Genomic DNA, 18,777 nt, shown 5'->3' on the forward strand with positions numbered 1-18,777 from the left:
TGGCACAGCGGATAGAGCACTGGACCTGGAGTCAAGAAAACTCGTGTTCAAATTGGGTCTCAGATACTTATTAGCTCTGTGACCCTGGGCAAGCCACTTAACCTTTGTCTATATCAATTTCCTTAATTGTAAAATGAGATAATAAGAGCACTTACCTCCTAAGTAAGGTTGCTGTGAGAATCAAGTGAGTTATCTGTACAGCACTTGATACATTGTAGTCATGCACTTGATACATTGTAGTCATGCACTGAATATAGCGCTGGGCTTGGAGTCTTCCGGAATTCAAATCTGCCTTTAGAAACTTAGTAGCTGTGTGACTCTGGGCAAGTCACTTAACCCAAATGTGCCTCAGTTTCCTCATCTGTAAAATGATCTGGAGAAGGAAATGGCAAATCACTCAAGTATTTTTGCCAAGAAAACCTGATAGAACAATAACAAATAAATACTTGTTTTCTTCCCTTCTTCCACTAGATCGATGACTCTGTGCACATTACTGTGTATGCTTTGCTCTTAATACGGTGCCTGGCACATAGTAGGAACTTAATAAATGTTGACTGATTGATTGATACTAGTCACGCAAACTAAATGTGAGCTTGGCCAGCTCGGTGACCTCTGGAGTCTCTTCTACTAGATCTGTGAACCTGAGATGGAGCCTTCGGGGACTCACACCCCCATATATGAATTTTTTTTAATGGCTACTTTTATTTTCTTTTTTCCCTCTCGCAATTTCCATTTTTTTTTTCTCTCATTTGGAAGTCTCGGAACAGTCACCTTGTAGTAGTTTAAGGGAGTCAGCCTTCAAGGCAAGAGCCGCTTTTAAAAACAACACAGTTTCCTCCAAGCAGTTCCTGGAAAGGCAGGGATGGGGGTGGGAAGGAATGAATCGACTTTCCCCTTCCACGCGTGTCCCCTCCGACTCCGAGAAGCCCACGCGGCAGGTCCCTTTCCAGCAGCCCCGGTCCTCCAGCTGCCCAGCGCCTTCGGGGGCTTTTTGGGACTCGAACACGCTGGTGACATTGACGAGTCTGGCCCCGAGTCAAGGCAGCTCTGCGCCGACTCGGGACTGTTCCCGGGGAAACCACCCCGGCCCCAGACACCTGCGGCCCAATGAACCTGCAGTGCCCGGGGCGCGCGCAGGGGACGCCTCTGGGCGCTAGGGGGCGCCGCGGCGCGCCGGCCCTTCGGACCGACCCGGCCGTCCTGCCTCTCCACTTTAAGGGGGAAAGGGGAGTCAGGTGCGGGCGGGGTGGGGCGGGGTGGGGAGTTGGGTCCCTCTCGCCGGCTCCGGTCCCCGCGGCGCAGGCGCAGTGTCCGGCTCCTCCGACTGCTCCCCCCAGCGCAGTGCGCCGAGCTGGGCCAGAAGCGGAGCGGCGTCGGCCGGGGCAGCTGCGGATCCGGCTTCCTCCCGTGGTCCCTGCGCCCCGGCGGGCGGGCTCGTGGCGGGGGGGAGCCTCTCCGCGGGGGTTTCGGTCAGGTGAGTGTCAGCTTCAGGGAGGACGGGGGAGGGAGCGGGGAGCGCGAGCCGCAGCACCGCCCCCTCCGCCTCCGCCCGCCCCTCGGAGCGCGGCCGGCTGCGGTGAGGAGGCGCCCGCGGAGGGGTCGGCGCGCGGAGCCGGACCTTGGAGCCCACGGGCCTTCCCCGCGTCGGGCCACGGAGCCCGGGCGCTCGCCCCGCCGCTTCCCCCAGGAGCCCTGCGGCGCCGGGCGGGCTCGGGGAGCGCCTCCCACGGGCCCCGGCCTCGCTCCGCAGGCGGCCGCGGTTACTGATTAACCCCCCGCCAGCCCAGGGCCGCCCACCATGAAGTTCGAGGGCGTCTCCGAAAAAAGGGGGGATCCCGACCTGCCCCCCGGAAACTTGGGGCGTCCCACTCGGGCGACGAGCACTGAGTTAGACCCTGCTGTATACCGGGCGCGGTGCTCGGCGCCTTCCAAACCAATCAGTCCGCATGAGTGATCGATCACCTCCGTGGCCCGCGAGGGTGGTAGCAGCACCTGTTTCTCTGGGGTGCTGGGGGAGCGTCAAGCGGCTGATTTTGGGGGGGGGGGCTGTGATTTCATTGGAATGGAACCTCCCCCACCCCGACTGTACCTGGGAGTTATAGGAAACTGGGATCTTAGCGAGTTCCCCGGAGCCATCGATCGGCGAAAGTGACTTGTCCGGATCCCCCGAGCGAAGCCTTGAACTCAGCTCCCTGCGTCCTGCCCTGGGAAATGACAGGGAAGGGTTAGGACCCCCTTGTGCACCCTTCAGCTCTGGGGCTACGATCTTGCGTGGATGGACAGACGGACAACTCCCTCTGACACTGCTTACTTATACCTATCAATTCAGAGAACTGATTAGCTTCTCGAGAGGTTGGCGATCTGTGTCCGAGGCAGTCTTGAATCGGTCACTCTAGGTCCGAGGCTTGAGCTCAGGTTTACTGGCTTTTTAAAAAAAAGATAGGAATCTTTTATGAATAGGAACCTCTTTTTCTGAGTTTAATTTTTCCTTGGAGTTTTGAGCAACTCTCCATGAAGACCAAAAGCGATAAGTACCCAGAGAATAAAAAAATATGCACAGCACATATTATAGATTTCTTATAAAGTCTATTAAGAATTCACTTTTGAAAACAAAGAGCAAGTTACACACTCGAAAACATTTCCTTCCCTTAAAGCATGAAATCTTTCTGTAGATAGACAAGCTTTCTACCCCACTACTCGGTACTGCCTGGTTTGTGTTAAAGTGCACCTTTTTGGATAAAAGAAATTATTAGCTTATGCACATAAATAAATAACCTTGATAGGGTCTCCATGTTTTTCATAAGGATTTCAGTTTATCAGTCCAGGAACTTTATTTGTGACTTGTTTTTGAGAGTTGTTGTGTTTTGTGTTCTTTGTTTTTTGGCAAGATGAAGTCACTAAGGCTTAGAGGTGCCTCTCCTGAGGTTTCAATAGTCAGATTCCTGGTGGGAATAAGAACAGGGGGGAAAAATAAAGCTTTTCTGAGTGGTGGAAGATGGGTAAAGGGGAGAACCACGGGCATAAACTTTAGCACTGGTATTTCACCCCTGAGCTGACTTGGTGTGATTTTTAAGTGGGAAATTTGTACAATGGCTTACAAGTTTTCACTTTACGTGGAGTGTGATGTATCTGAAGGTTAATGGGGATCTTTCAGTTCCTGGGAGGAAGGATTTGGAGGAAATTTAGCAGTTGTCATTTACATCTAGGCTGTCTGTATTGACTGAATCCTTTTCTGATTGTCACTTAATGCAGAATGGTGACATGATTTTTAGGGAGATAATGGGATGTCCCAAACTCCTGGGTGGCTAAATGCTTGTTTTCTCAAAGAACAGCTTTTGTTTTTCCTTTTTATTTTGTTGCTCTTTTTTATTTTAAATTTGCATTACATTTAGTTTTAATTAAAGTTTGTTTAATTTTAGTTACTTTAGATGATGGTTTATTTACAAATTCGAGGAGAAAATAGCCTGGGTTTGAAGATCAGGCAAAATAAACAATTGATGCTATTAAATAATATTACCAGTTTCATGAAGTCTTCTTGTGATAACATTTGTTATTGTACTGTGTAAGTCAGTGTTGCTTGGACAGCATTTGTTGATACATCTCAGAAATATGGTTTAGTAGTATGGTGTGATGCTAAATGCTTAGTAGAATTTATATTAATCATTGTGGTAATTGTTACTTGAGTATTTGAGTTCCTCTAGAAGAAAAATAATAACTCCTTTTTGTTCTTGCTTTTGATTATGTGACCAAAAAATGAGATATTGACATGTTTCTTTTTTGGAAAAAAACTTTCTGGTGTATATCCGTATGTATGTTTTATTACCTGAATTTTACCACTAAGGTAAAAGAAGTTTCTCATAGCTCTTATGTGATCAATAAATAATTCACATTTTAGTGCCAAATGACTCTTCACATTTTATTAGAATAAACTTAATTTGAACAGATAACTCTGCTTTTTAGAAATCTGTGAATTTCTTATTAGATTATAGCAATAATTTGTGAATCAGTGTCCTAAATTCATATGCTGCCTCTACTTTTTTATGAATCACTATTGATAGATGTGGTTTCAATGCTGAATTGATCATAGGTTTTTAAGATTTAGAGCTGGAAGAGACTTTGGAGATAGTCTAGTTCAAACCTCTTATTTTATAGTAGAAAAAAAGTGAGCCTCAGAGATAGTAGATAGATGCTCAAGGTCATGACAGGTGGTTAAAGAAAGAGAACTATAACTCACACCAGGTCTTTTGAGGATAAGCCCTGTTTTCTTTATACATCTAAACTGTTCTTCCTTTTCCCTGCAACCCTCACACACATTTTTAAAATGGCAAAGTGAATATACTTTGGGTCTGTCCTTTTCATCCTGTGTGATTCTTATTCATGTCTTGTTGTGTGTGTTCATCCTTCGGTGCCAAAGATCATGCCATCAGAGAAATAATGACATGAACCTGACTTTGCTTTGAGTGTGGGAGGGCTATGCAGGTCACCAGCCTCCCAGATATTCATCAGGATGACAGGAGATGACCCAGGATGAGGCAGTTGGGGTTAAGTGACTTGCCCAAGGTCACACAGCTAGTGAGTTTCAAGAGTCTGAGGAGAGATTTGAACTCAGGTCCTCCTGACTCCTGCAGTGGTGCTGTATTCACTGCACTACCTAGCTGCCACCATGTCTTGGTGTAAATTTGCCATTGAAGAGCTATCCAATGTGCTAGAGAGAATTCCTCTTTAAAAAAAATTTTTTTTAATCTATAGAGGTGTTGTGCTAGGAGTGTTCATATTCTTTTGTTAATACATAGGAGGCTCACTTCTTATTCCAGTCACATAATACACAGGCATTATTAAGTATGTTCTGTGTGCCAGGTATTGTGCTACATGCTAGGGAAAACAATGAATGAGCATCAGCCCCCCAAAAGGAGCTTACATTATATTTGGGGACACATTTGCACATATAATTATGTACAACTTACAAAACAAATACAAGGAAATTTTGGTTCTTTTTTTTTTTTGGTCAGTTCTTTAACCTGTCATCCTTAAGTAGACAAAGCATTTATTAAGTGGTTTCTGTTTCCTAGTCCCTGGGATAAAAATAAATGTAAGCCAGGTAGCCCCTGCCCTCAATGAACTTAATTGTAACAGGGGAGCATACATAAAGATGAGCCTGGTGTGGGGAGAGGGAGGGAAAGCATGTCCTGGAGTTCTGGATCCTGGGTAAATTAGTTCAGCCAGGCGAAAGATTTTGGTTAGGAAACAGTTGGTAATATATTTTCCTTATATTTGTCCTGTGTCTTTCCATGGCTCTTTGTGTAATCTACAGTTTAAGTATTTTGAGATCCTGAATTTCATTATTGGCAACCATGTTATATTAATTACTAGGAGAATATTAATGTTAAATTACTTTAAATCAAAGGTTCTTCACCTGAGGTCTTGGCTAGATTTGAGGGTATCAGTAAACTTATCTGGGAAAAAAAATTGAGTCTTTGAGTATGATTGGTTTCCTTTGTAATCCTATGTGCTTTATTTTATACATTTAAAAATATTTTGAGGAGTCTATAAAGCTTTACTAGACTGTTAAAATGGTCTGTGATGCAAAAAGGTTAACATTCCTGTTTTAAATTAATATCAGGCTTGTACCCTGGTAGTTATCCTAGCCTCTTCACTTTTTCTCACCCCACTACATCCAAGCTGTTGCCAAGCCTGACAATTTCACCTCTGTGACATCTCTTGTATGTCACCTTTTCTCCTCTGTGGTTGCTACCACTCTAGTGCAGGCTCCCCTCACCTTACACTTGCACTATTCAGAGATCCTACTGATGGTTCTTCCTACTTCAGGTCTCTCCCCACTTCAATCCATTCTCCATTCAGCTGCCATAGTGATTTTCCTAAAGCACAGGTCCGATCATGTCACCCCTCTACTCAATAAACTCCACTTGGCTCCCTTTTGCTTCTAGGAACAAATACAAAATACTCTCTTTGGCATTCAAAGCCCTTTATAACCTAACTTCCTCATATTTCCAGTCTTCTTACGCTTTATTCCCTGGAGAATACTCTTTGATACAGTGACATGGACCTCCACTGTCTCTAGGCATTTTCTCTATCTGTCGGCCTGGTGTGTAACACTCTCCCTCCTCTTCTCTGTTTGCTGACCTCCCTGGTTTCTAAAATCCCCTTTTGTCGAAGCCTTCCCCAACTCTTCTTAATTCCAGTGCCTTTCCTTTGTTTCCTATTTATCCTGTATACAGCTTACCTTGTGTTTTTGTTTGTGTGTTATCCCCTTCATTAGGTTGTGACCTCCTTGAGAGCAGGGCTACCTTGCTCTTTTCTGTATCCCTGACACTTAACAGAATGTTTCTTGATTGATGTCTTAAAAAAAAACCCCAAACACTTGAGAAATAGTTTTAAAAAATGCTGGTGGATTTTCCATCTTGAACAATAATTTGTATTTATATAGTGCTTCAAGGCTTACATAGTACTTTCTCTACAGTTAGCTTGTGAGGTAGCCCATACATGTATTAATAGCTCCATTTTATAGATGACAAACTGAGACTCAGGTTAAATGACCTGCCCAAGGATATATACTCCTTATCAGTAGTAACTCTGAAACCTAGGTCCCTGACTACTGGTAATTGGCTTTTTATTGTATAACTTCTTCCATGGTACCTACTTTGAATATTTGCTGAGATTATAAGAATGTGCTATCAGGCATTCAAAAACTTATAAATTGTTAAAGTACAAATTACATTTAGATCATTTAATTTTGCACCATTTTTGAAAAGCAAAATTCTAGGTAAAATAATATATGCCTCAAGATTTATTATGACATTAGAATACATACATATGTAAAATAAATACCTTTGGCACAACTGAAAGCTGATTTTCCTTAAAAAAAATAATAAATAAATAAAAATAAATAATAAAAAATTGAAACCTTCATAAAACTATGAAAGTTTTTCTGGTAATTTTCACTCAAGCAGTAATTAAAATGTAAAAGTCTGCTAGAGTCTTATGAGTGTCATTTCGTGGAATTGAATTTTCTTTTTTTAAAATTTAGCCATATTGTATTTGTAAATATTATAAATCCGATAAGCACATTATTTCTTCTCTCTACCTCACTCCCAAACAAAATACCTGTAAGTACATGCTTTCATTTATCAGCCCTGGTTTTGTTCTAGCATTCTGTTCACATATCCTTAATAAACATCTGAAAGGAAATTTTTTTGTTTACAGTAGTGTACAACTTTTACCTTGAGTTTATGGAAGAGTTTCCATTTAGGTGGCCTTTCTTTCAGAGTTGCTACTTCTGTGAGCTACATTTCTTTCAGATCGATACTTTGAAAATATTGAGTGGTGTTATAAAACCTTTTTACATTTGTAAGTACATTTGTATTTTAAGGAGGTGGAAGATTGGATGATGCCTGTTGATGCCTGTGAATGATAAAAGATCCGTATCTAGTTGAAGGTCCCCATGGACATTTGGAAACTGGATTGGTCCTGGCCTAGTTCCAGGAAAATAGGTCAATTTAATTCTGCATTTATTAAGTACTTTGTTAAAGGCACTTCACTAGGAAATAGTTCTGTCCTCAGGGAGTTTATACTCATTGTATCATAATGATTAGCTGTTTGCAGGATGAGATTATTTATTCTCTGCCTCAAGAAGAGAATTTAGAGGCGTGTGGGAATCAGAGCATTGATTCCCCTTGGAAGTTGGACCACAAATCAAAAGGACCTGGCTTCAAATGCCAGTTCTGCCACTTAGGGCTTGGGGGAAAATCTAAGCCAGATACTATTATCCACCCAGTGGGGCTGTGAGGATGAACTGAATAATGTGTGTGACATTTCTTTGAGAAGCGGGGACTAACAGTGTTATGTAGAGTGAGAGGAGTGATTCACACTCTCTCTACTCCAGTTAATATAAGAAACACAATATTTTGTGGTCTGATATCTTTATTTGGTGAGGACTCTGAGTTACAGAATCAGTCAAATTTGTAAACTAAGTGTGAGCATTCTCCACACAACCTCTATTGATTCATTCAGTCATAAATGTAAAATGGATGCAAGGAATGAAATGTATTGGGATTGGCTGAAAGAATTGGACAAGCTTCTGGGCTTACATCAGAGAACAAGGTAACACACGTAACATAAGTCAAGTGTAGTAATAACTCTGAGTTAAGCTTTGAGAACACTTTGAAGGGCCAGACCCTTACACCTTTAACCAGAGGTTATGGGTGGGGGCAGAAGGGGGTAGTAAGAGGGAGGATTGAATTTCTTGTTCCATTTTTCACCAGGTCATCAAAGAGGCTAAATTAGTAACATAAGGCATCTAACAGGATGCTGAGACAGGACAAACTAGGTCTGTCATCAGGTAAAGCATCTTCAGAGTATGACCTCTTAGGGTGGAGAGAAGTTCAGCTGCTCCACAACGGCCTGGACCTTTAGGGTTCTGTAGAGAACTACACACACCTTAGGAAAACTGCATGAGACTTCAGGAAGGGGGAAAAGAATTTCCCTCTAGTCAGTGGCTCTGAGGTCTTCTTTTAACCATGTGTAGTCTCTAAGCTTGAGCTCGGCTCTTCCCCTTCCCCTAGGCTCTCTTTGAATTGGTAGGACAGTATGTCACAGACTTGTGGGGCAGAGTTTTTGGTACAAACTATTGTTATAACTTTGCTGCCCAGCTACTCTTAGCTGTTATCTTCAGCTTATAAATTTAAACATAGTAGAAACAATGAAATTCAACATAGAAATATAAATTAACGCTCTAATGAAAATATTCTTTATTCTGAAATGAAGAGGGGACTAGAAAACAAATGCTAAAAGGGCCCATAGAATGATAGATTAAAAGACTAGGTAGGGTAATTGCAGTTTGACCTATCACGAGAAAATGTTGATGTTTGAGGTATGTTTTGGGGGTACCTCTTTGTCAGATGCAGGCACATCAGAAGTGTTGTAGGAAAGAGCAAACATGGATGTCCATTTAAATGAGAAATATGTAGTTTATTAGACAGTAACTGACCTGAAATTTCACTTGTATAGAGGACTCTGACAGTGGAAGCCCCCACTGAAACATCTCTGAAAGGCAGAGTTTTCCAGATTGGCTAGGCCTGGAGCTCTGACAGCTTGAGTGTCTTGCCTAGAGACACCCAGCTAGAAGATATTGAAAGATGAAATTTGAACCCAGGTCTTCCTGACTTAGAGGTCAGCTTTCTTGCTCCTGTGCTATGCATGCTATTTGTCCAGCAAGCAGTTTAATAAGCAAAGAAAAATCCTAAGTATCCTTGAAATTACTAATTCCTTCAGAATATTTTTAGCTTTGAAAAAGAAGTTGCGTTCCAATCAGAAACTGTGGGTGGCTCTCTTGAGTGGTCATGATCTCTGCTGGTCATGGTCATGATGCAGGTGTCTGCATCAAATTGGACACCAGGATGGCCACCAGCTTTGCCATACTAGACCAGGTTAGAAGTGGGACAAGTCAAAGTTCCCAGGCCGAGCAGCAGTGGAGACCATGAATAGCCCCTGTACTTCTAGCATGGGTAAGATGGAGAGACAAGGTGCTTTTTTTTTTTTAAAGGCAGTAGCAAAAAAAAAAAAATACTCATATCCTGTAATCTAAAACATCCTTCCCTTATTTTGTGAATCACTCAAGCTGTCGTGTCACCTTTACTACCAAATGCCTAGAAAGAATGATTTGTACCTGGGTTTACTTCATTATTCATTCCCTCCCTCCTCATCCTTTTACAGTTTGGCTTCCATTCTTACTCCTCTACTGAAACTGTTCAGAGGTACTAAGGATCTCCTAATCGTATCATTTAGAAGGGAAATGGGCCTTATCGTTCCAAGATGGTAGAATTAAGATTGGAAACTGTTTTAGAAGTCATCAAGATGTAAGATCAAAGACATAAGAATTAGCATTTATACGGTGCTTTATTTAAAGTTTGTCAAGTGTTTTACAAATACCTCATTTTATTCTCATAAGGATCCTGGAAGGATTCTTCAAACTACACTGTGAAGTAGGTGCTATTATTATTCCCATTTTACAAATGAAGAAACTGAGGCAGACAACTTAAGTAACTTGCCCAGGGTCAATCAGCTAGTAAATGAAGTCAGATTTAAATCTGAGACTTCCTGATTCCTTTATCTTTTGTACCATGTAGCTGTCTCCTATCGAACTGGAAGGGACCTGAAAGTTCTTTAGTTCAGTTGAAGAAACTGAGGCCTAAAGAGGAGAAATGCATTACCCAAGATCACATAGGGAATAAGTTGGAATTTGAATTCAGGTCTGTGTTCTCTCCACTGTGCTATACTGCCTCTCATAACTTAGGTTTCCATAGAAGGTTAAAATGTACAAAACATTTCCTTACAACAGTCTTGTTAAGTAGATAAGTAGATCATAAGGCTCATTTTACAGACGAGAAAACAGTCCTGGAGTGTTTCGTGATATGACCAGAATTACACACAAGTGAGTGACACAGCTGGGACAGGACCCAAGGCTGTCTGGTCTAACTGCCTCCTTTCCAGATGAGGGGATTGAGAGAAAGATGGGCGGCCTGGGAGGCAGATCAGACCTGGCATCAGAGCTGGGGTTTAATTTGGCCAAAGGTAGTTTCTCTGTCCTTTGATCATCCATGATATTTCTCAATCATCTGACACTTGAATAGGATGAAGGAAAGAAGCATTTGTGCATATGCTGTGCCAGGACTAGTGATATAAATGAAAGAGAAAGGCAGCCATGCTCTGAGGGCTTGTGTTCTTAGAGGAGTGCTTCAGTTCCAAGTCAGATGGAAGCCCCCTGTGGTCCTTCTGGTACACTGACAAAGTGGGGTGTGATGCCTGGTGAGACTACATAGATTTCCAATGCTGCATCCATTGCCAGTGCCTTGGACTTTGTGGAGGACTTTCTTTTCTGATTCTTCATTATCTGTGACTGGAGAGAGGAGTATGAGAGACACAGCTTCTCCACATTTCCACCTGATTTGGAAAGGTAGGGGGAGGTGTCACTGCTCTTCAGAACTCTTGGGCTCAAGGACTGGGTCTGCCACTATCAGGCTTTGGGGTGGTGGGGATGATGGTTTGACTTTCCTGATACCTGCCTGCCCGCATCCCTTTCCCTTGATCCTTTGTCTTTCTTTGCCTTCAGTAGCACTCCACTCTGCTGGTTCTCTAGTCTGTAGTTCTTTGTTTCTTTACCTCTTGTTACCTTCTAAGTGTGCAAATCCCCTGATCCTCCATACTCAGCTCTTCTCTCTACACTGCCACCTTTGGTGATCTTGTGGATCCCATAGCTTCATTTTTCACCAATGTACATATGATCAAACCTATGTCTGTAGCCTTAAATTCTCATAAGCTCTTATTTTTTTCCCTAAAAGTTTGCTCAGCATTTCTACCTGATTTTCCCAGTGGTACCTCAAATTTGGCAGGTCTAAAACTGAATTTATCACCATCTCTTCCATAATTTGCCCCTCCTCTTTTGAAACATTTTTATTATGAAATTGACAATCAGCAAGCATAAACAAAGGACAGGAGAAAAAGATTGGATATGAACCACAAATCTATTATCTAGAGCTTGATTTTTTAAAAAATAATATATTTAATCCAATGATATCTATGGCTCTTTCTGAACTTTGTACTGCATGCTTCTATAAATTTAAAAAATGTTTTATTAATGCTCTTTTCTTTCTGGTATCGTCTGCCACCAACTTCATTTAATTGAATCAGTTCTTATTGGTATTCACAGATTTCTTTGCATCTGCCCTTTTCTTCATAGAATGTGATAATATATCATTACATTTATATACCATAATTTGTTCAACAATCCCCCGATTGTTGGGTACCCATGTTGTTATAAAGAATGTGGACACTGGGGAAGGAAATGGCAAACCCCTCTGGGATCTTTGCAGGAAAACCCCACAGACAGGATGGTCCGTGGGTTCATGAATTGTCAGACATGACTGAACAACCAACAACAGTGGTAACAAATGTGCAATTTAGTGAATTCTGGTATAGTTTCCAGTTGCTTTCCAGAGTTGGTTGGACCCCTTCATAGCGTCACCAGCAGTGCATTAGCGTTCCTGTGTTCCCACAACCCGTCCAACAATTATTTCCCTTTTTTTATCATCTTTGCCAATGTGCTAGGTTTGAGGTAGAACCTCAGGTTGTTTTAATATGCATTTCTTTTATTAGTAATTTGGACCATTTTTTAAATGCGGCTATTGATAACTTGCATTTCCTCTTTTGCAAACCATTCATTTCTTTTGAAAATTTATCTATTGGAGAATGGCTCTTGTTGTAATCTTTTATTCTTGGATGTCAGACCTTTATCCGAGAGATTTGTTGCAGGGATTTCCTTCCCAGTCAACTCTGGAGAGGAATAAATAATATAATCTTAACTGGATTGTTTTTGTTTGTCTAAAAGTACTTCAATTTTGTATATTCAGAATTATATCCATTTTAATTTTTTTTATTGACTTGGTTAAATAAACTTTTTGAGAGTAGGGATTGTTTCAGGGATTGTATTTGTAGCCCCAGTGGGCAGCACAGTACCTGGCACATAGTGGGCACTTAATAAATGTGTGTTGATTGGTTTTTATCCCATGCTTGTTTAGAAACTCACTCTGGGATATCACCAACTGGGTGGGGGCTGGCTTTGTACCCAGATCCAACTTTTACAAGCTGGAGCTGAGATCCTTCTGGCTTGGGTGCCATTTACTGGAGATCACTCTGGTTTCAGGTCTTTTTGGTAGGACCCTAACTAGAGCCATGTGCAGGCTTTGATCACGTTGTGCAGGCTTAATCCATATGGAGGAGTTGACTGATATTTCCCTTTGGCTTTATAATTCATTGCTTCATCTGCTATTCTTTTACATCTTTGATGGGGACTTTCTTAGTAGAACTAGGTTCATCTATAGCCTTTTACATCACTGTCTTCACTGGAAGTACCATAGATTTTTACTTTATATGCAGTGTATCAGAAATGTGGCCAGTGCAACTATTATCCATATTTATTTTAAGCAAGTGTTGCTTTGCCAGTTGATACCATGAGCCGTGTAAGTAATGTGAAGCAGCAGCAAGATAGAGATGGGAATAAAGATGGAAGGGCAAGAGAAAACTGGGGAAAAGGACATGAAATAAAGGGAGATGTTGGTAAGTGTACTTACCCTCTGACTCAGTTTAAATTTCTCATTTGAAAAATAAGATGAAGATGATAAAGCACAAGAGAGTTGTTTTTTGGACCATAATCTTCATTTGTGTGAGGAAGACCACTACTCTTTTTATAACTTTTTAAACCTTTTCTTATATCCCCTTTTTGGTTACTTTAGTATAAGTTAAATCCTTTTAAAAAATTAAATTACATAAAACAAGCATGAGAAAAATTTAAAAAACATTTTGAATTAAAGCACAAAAGTGCTATTATATAATTGGGTTTATAACACTTCTTATAACCTTTAGAGAAGTTACATAATTAGATCCCAATAGGTCATTCATTCACCAACTCTGGTTCCCTTTCTTTTCATTGTTCCTTGATATTTGGTACAAGTGTCAATCAAGGGTTGAAAATTTGGTTAAGTAATCAGTCATGAGTAGTTACTTTTAGATGCTCAGTATTTCATAATGCTAAAATATGAGGTTAACATAGAACTATCCAAGAAATATTTGCTGATGAACTTCAGAAGAAAATCATACAACAAATCAAGCATATGTTAAGCACACACTGTGTGCTAGGCAGCTGGGCACCGTGCTCGACTCTGGACATGAAAAGAGCAGAAATGACACAACCCTTGTCTTTAAGAAACTTACTTTTTTATTTAAAATGTCATTTTCTCAACTTTAACACCAAATAAAATGGGCATTTGCATTCACATTGTAGAACATAAAAAGAGGGTTGCATTTGAAACTCCCTGTCTCTGTCATGGACAGCTTGCTTTTATTTTTAAGTGTATAATTTTAACTGATGGCTTTCACAGCTGTTCTGTATGTCTGTGCTCATTTCTGGTCTTCAGAAAGTTGCCTCAGTGATCCTCTTTTACTTTTTCTTCTTCTTTGCTGTCTTATGCTTTTCCCCTGTGAATTCCCACTCTGCACTCCATTGGAAGGAAAAAAAAAAAGAAGCCCTCAGACAAATATGCATAGTCAAGCAAAACAAATTCCCATGTTGGCTCTGTCTGGTAATAGGTATTTTTTCTCTGTCTTGAATCCATCACCTGTTTGTCAGGAGGTAGGTAACGTGCTGGAATCATAGTTGGTTATTGTATTGATCAGAGTCCTAAAGACTTTTTCAGAGTGTGCGTTTTCTCAGAACTCCTCTAACAGTTGTCATTTTATATTTTTATTCTCTTCCAAATCTGATTGTTCTGGGTAGAAATTCAGAATTGCTTTAATTTGCATTTCCTTTAATTATTAGTGAGTCTGAGCATTTAAAAAAAAATGCTTGTTGATAGCGTGGATATTTCTTCCTTTGAAAAGTTATCCTTTAATCATTTATCTAGCACGAAATGGCTCTTGTTCTTATGTATTTTAATTAGTTCTTTACATTTCTTGTATATGAAACCTTTATCAGAGAAATTTGCTGCAGAGCTTTTTTCCTAGTTATGTATTTCCCTTCCAATTTTAACTACACTGATTTTTGTTTGTCCAGAAATTTTTAACCAACATTGCCTGTTTTATCTTTTGTTTTATCATAAACTTTTTTTTCCTATTTCTAGACTTGGAAGCAATTTCCTCCTTACACCTCTAATTTGTTTAGGATACCATTTGTTATATCCAAGTCACATATCCATTTGGAACTTACATTGATGTATGGTAGTAAGAACAGATTGCTTTGAAGTTTAAGTAGCTGAGATTTTATTGACTTTTGAAGTGTAGTAGTCTAGACTAGGCCCCAGACTGGCCAGGACCAAGTTTGGGAGCCCTGTCACAAAGGTGAAGAAGAAAGAGTTCATCAAATCCAACATCAGCTCTGACAGTCTGTGAAATATCCTATACCCATAGGACCCTCCTCCTGCCCTCTCCACACCCCTAACCTCTGCAGTGAAGGGAGAGGAGTTACGTTGTCTCAGCATTTCTTAGGAGCTAAGCTTGGCCGTTAGAATTAAATAGCATTGTTTCATTTTATTGTTTCACATTTTTTTACATTAATGTAGTTACTGTGTATATGATTCTTGGTTCTGTTGCTTCAGTATGTATAAGTTCTGTATAAGTCTTCATATATTTCTCAGAATTCTTTATATATTTTCTTATGGTGTAATAATATACTCAGGACATTCTTATGTAATTTTATCAAAAACAAAATAATTTTATATAATAGTAAAAATTTAGAATTCTTATGAGAAAAGTACCTATATTACATTAACATTGTTTTAATTTTCATTAGCTTAAATATTGGTTTGAATTTTAAAAAGGCAATTTAAAGGTTTACTATGTTTTGTGATAGTAGTAGATATGACATATTCTATTGTAGTCATGTTCTCTATGCTCATAGATCTTAGAGACAAAAGTGACTCTCAAGATGTTCTTGCCTAATTTTCTAAGTTTACAGATGAGAATAATAGCCTTAAGTGAAAGTGATTTACCAAAGTCACAGAGGTAATAATGGTGGCTCAAAGGCTAGAGCCCAGTTCTTCTTACTCTCAAGTTACTGCTGTTTTCATTATAAAATGATCTCATGTGACCTGTTCCTTTGGAGATTGATCATTTTCCTTTGATTTTATAGTTTAATTAGCTTTTGATAATTGGAAAATTAATTTCAGATATGGCTACAAAATTACTATGGAAAATTATTACAATCATCAAAATAATTGCTTTAACATGCATATTATATATCTTTCTAAAACTGAAGAATTTTTAGATTGTGAATGTGTTGTACTAAGGTGTACTTTTTGTACACCTCACTTTTACAATAAGGAAACTGAGCTTATAGAGATTAACAAAGGTTACACAGGTAGTAAACATTAGGGCTAAGTACGATCTGAAGCCGAGTTCCACTGTGATGTGACAGTCAGTGCTATTTACCAGTCTTAAAATTTATTCTTTCTTACTTATATAGAGCTATATAGAGTTCCTGAATTTGCTTTAATTCATGTCCCTAATCCAAGGCTTTTTGATTTTTTCCAAAAATGATGGAATTGTCTTTTCAGGTGTCCATGCCATTTTTAATTTGGAAAAATATATCCGTAGCAAAACAATATTGAAGACTCAGGAATTTATTGAATATTTTCTTTCCTTAATCCTTAGCATTAAAAGCATTAAAAAATTGTATGAAATTGATCCATTGGTGGCACCAAATATCATCACCTGAGAGTGTGGTCTGGTGGAAAGTGTACTATGTTTTGAGTTTGGAGGTTTACTTCTCTTTATGGGATCATAGAATTCAAGCTGAAAAAGGATTTTAGAAGTCTGCTTTAATTTTCAGAGGAGGAAATTGATGTCCAAAAAAAGATCAAAAGCCTTGTTCAAGATCATGTATCTGGGGTGAGTCGTCTTCATCAGTCACCCCTCTTATTTTAGTAAGGGGGATGGGTGGACTAGAGGATCTGGCTCTTTAATTCCATGATTTTCTGATATAGGGTTTACTGGTAAACACAAAAATGGAAGGAAAATTGCGTGTTCAGGGATCAGAAGTAATTATTAAAATATTACATTGTTCATTGTATTCTTGTGTGGTAAGTATGCGTTTTAGCCTCTAAAGAAGAAATTAGATTATGTGAAGTGAATAAACTGAGTCCTTGGGGAGTCATTTTGAGACTATGGCAGGGCAATTTAGAATATGTGAGCTGCCAGTCTCTTGGTTATTTATTCACCCTAAAGGTACTCATAATGCCCTAGATCTGTAAAGAAGGCATGGAGGCACCTTCTCATATCTCTTTGGTGCCATGTTTGATCCCATAACCTTTTTCTTTTCTTTTGTTTCTTTCCTCCCTCCCTCCCTTCCTTCTTCCCTCCCTCCCTTCCTTCCTTCCTTCCTTCCTTCCTTCCTTCCTTCCTTCCTTCCTTCCTTCCTTCCTTCCTTCCTTCCTTCCTTCCTTCCTTCCTTCCTTCCTTCCTTCCTTCTCTTGATGGGACAGAATATCCTGAGAAGGTTGGGAAGGTAGGTGATTACAGAAGGTCTTGAATTCTAACCGAAGGTGTTTGAAGTTTACTCTGTCAGCTTTAAGGAGATGCTATAGGTTTTGGAGCAGATGAGTGACATGAAAAGATAGAGGCATAAGGATGTTTAGGTCTTGGCTCTGCTACCTACTAGCTTTGTGACCTTGGGCAATAATACACAATGAAAATGTGCCTCAGTTTCCTTTTCTCTGTAATGAGGGGATTTCAGCTACTCTTCTATCTATAATCCTATTTTCCTTAAAGTAGCCTGGCCACACTCTGAAGGATAGGTTTGGTAATGGAAGGAGAGTGGAGATAGAAGGATGTGGACAAACAAGCTATGATCATACAGACTTTTGGTAAAGAGTACCTATATCAAGATTATGGGATCATATGAGGAAATTTTGAGAGAATTTGGATGGGAAAGGTTGCAAAGTTGGAATTGATTGGATTTAGTGACTGTCAAAGTTGAGGGACATAGAGGAGTTCTACATAGGAAACTTAATGGCCACTGGTAGATTTCATGAAGTCAGAAGAAGGAGCAGACTTACGGAAAAATATAATAACTTGGTTTTGGATGTGTTGAGGCAGATTTAATTGAAAGTTTGCAGAGAAGGGGAGGAAAGATGTAGAATGATTGAGGGGACAGCAAGTGAAGGTTATTCAAATTTTAGGAGATTTGGTCATGTTTATTGTCGGCAAGGACGGAACCTAAAAGGAATTGGAAAAAAAAATCCGGGGGGATTATAACAGTGAAAGATGGTTTTGTTGTAGTGACTAGGTGAGACTTTGGAGTCAGGAAGAATTGGATTTATATTGACCAGTTGACCTGACTCAGGAACCATAGGGACATGTCATTCATTTCTTTTTAAATTTAATTTTTTAAAATTAAATTTTGTTTTCAATTTTGAATTTTCTCCCACTCCCTTCCTTTTCAGTTCTGAATTATATCCCCCCATTGATGAAGTAAGAAAAACAAAACTCACTACAAATATGAATAGTAATGCAAAATGAATTTCAGTATTAGGTATGCCCAGTAGAAAAATAAAGTGAAGAAAATATGCTTCAATATGCCATCTGAATTCATTGTCTTTCTCCCTGGAGGTGGATAGTGTGTTTCATCATGTGGTTGGCTGTTGTGTTGATCAGAATTACTTGTCTTTCAAAGATGATTGTCTCTACAATATTGTTATTATATAAATTGTTCTGGTTCTGCTTAGTTCACTTTGCATCATTTTGTGTAAGGCTTCCCAGAGTCTTCTGAAGCCATCTCCTTCATATTTTCTTATAGCACAGTAGTATTCCATCATATTCATATACCATAACTTACTTGGCCATTCCCAATTGATATATGTCCAGCATGTAGTACATAGTAGGTGCTCAATGAATGTCTGTTGACTGACTGACTGAAATAGGAATGCAAAGCAAACTTGCTGCAATAACTAAAGAAACCCAGCTTCACAAACAGGTTGAAATTTCGAATGGATACTTTACTGAACTAGGAAGGATAATGCTCTGGTAAACTTTTGAGACAAAACTAACAACGTAAAGGGTAGGAAGATATGACTAAAGGACCTGAGACTTCAGTGAACAAAACTTAATGGTTCGATAACATAGTGCCTGCACAACTCCCCAGTAACAGATGTCTGACTTACTTACTGTGGGTTACTTTCTCCCAGGATGCTCTGTTCTTCCTCAGCTCTTAGTTTG

At 39.8% G+C, this 18,777-nt stretch overlaps 1 protein-coding gene across 5 annotated transcripts in view; it reads left to right on the forward strand.

The window, feature by feature from the left end:
- Nucleotides 1-1,347: 1,347 nt before the first annotated feature.
- RAB3IP (RAB3A interacting protein) overlaps nucleotides 1,348-18,777 on the forward strand; it is a 57,660-nt gene continuing 40,230 nt past the window's right edge. For 2 of the 5 annotated variants that reach the window (XR_011977268.1, XM_072655364.1), the window contains exon 1: nucleotides 1,348-1,474. The gene's annotated coding sequence lies outside the window, so the exon portion shown is untranslated. The remainder of the gene's footprint in view (nucleotides 1,475-18,777) is intronic. The other 3 variants (XM_072655360.1, XM_072655361.1, XM_072655363.1) reach the window with 2 other exon arrangements.

This window comes from Notamacropus eugenii, chromosome 3 (assembly GCF_028372415.1).
Source record: "Notamacropus eugenii isolate mMacEug1 chromosome 3, mMacEug1.pri_v2, whole genome shotgun sequence".
NCBI classification, from domain to species: domain Eukaryota; kingdom Metazoa; phylum Chordata; class Mammalia; order Diprotodontia; family Macropodidae; genus Notamacropus; species Notamacropus eugenii.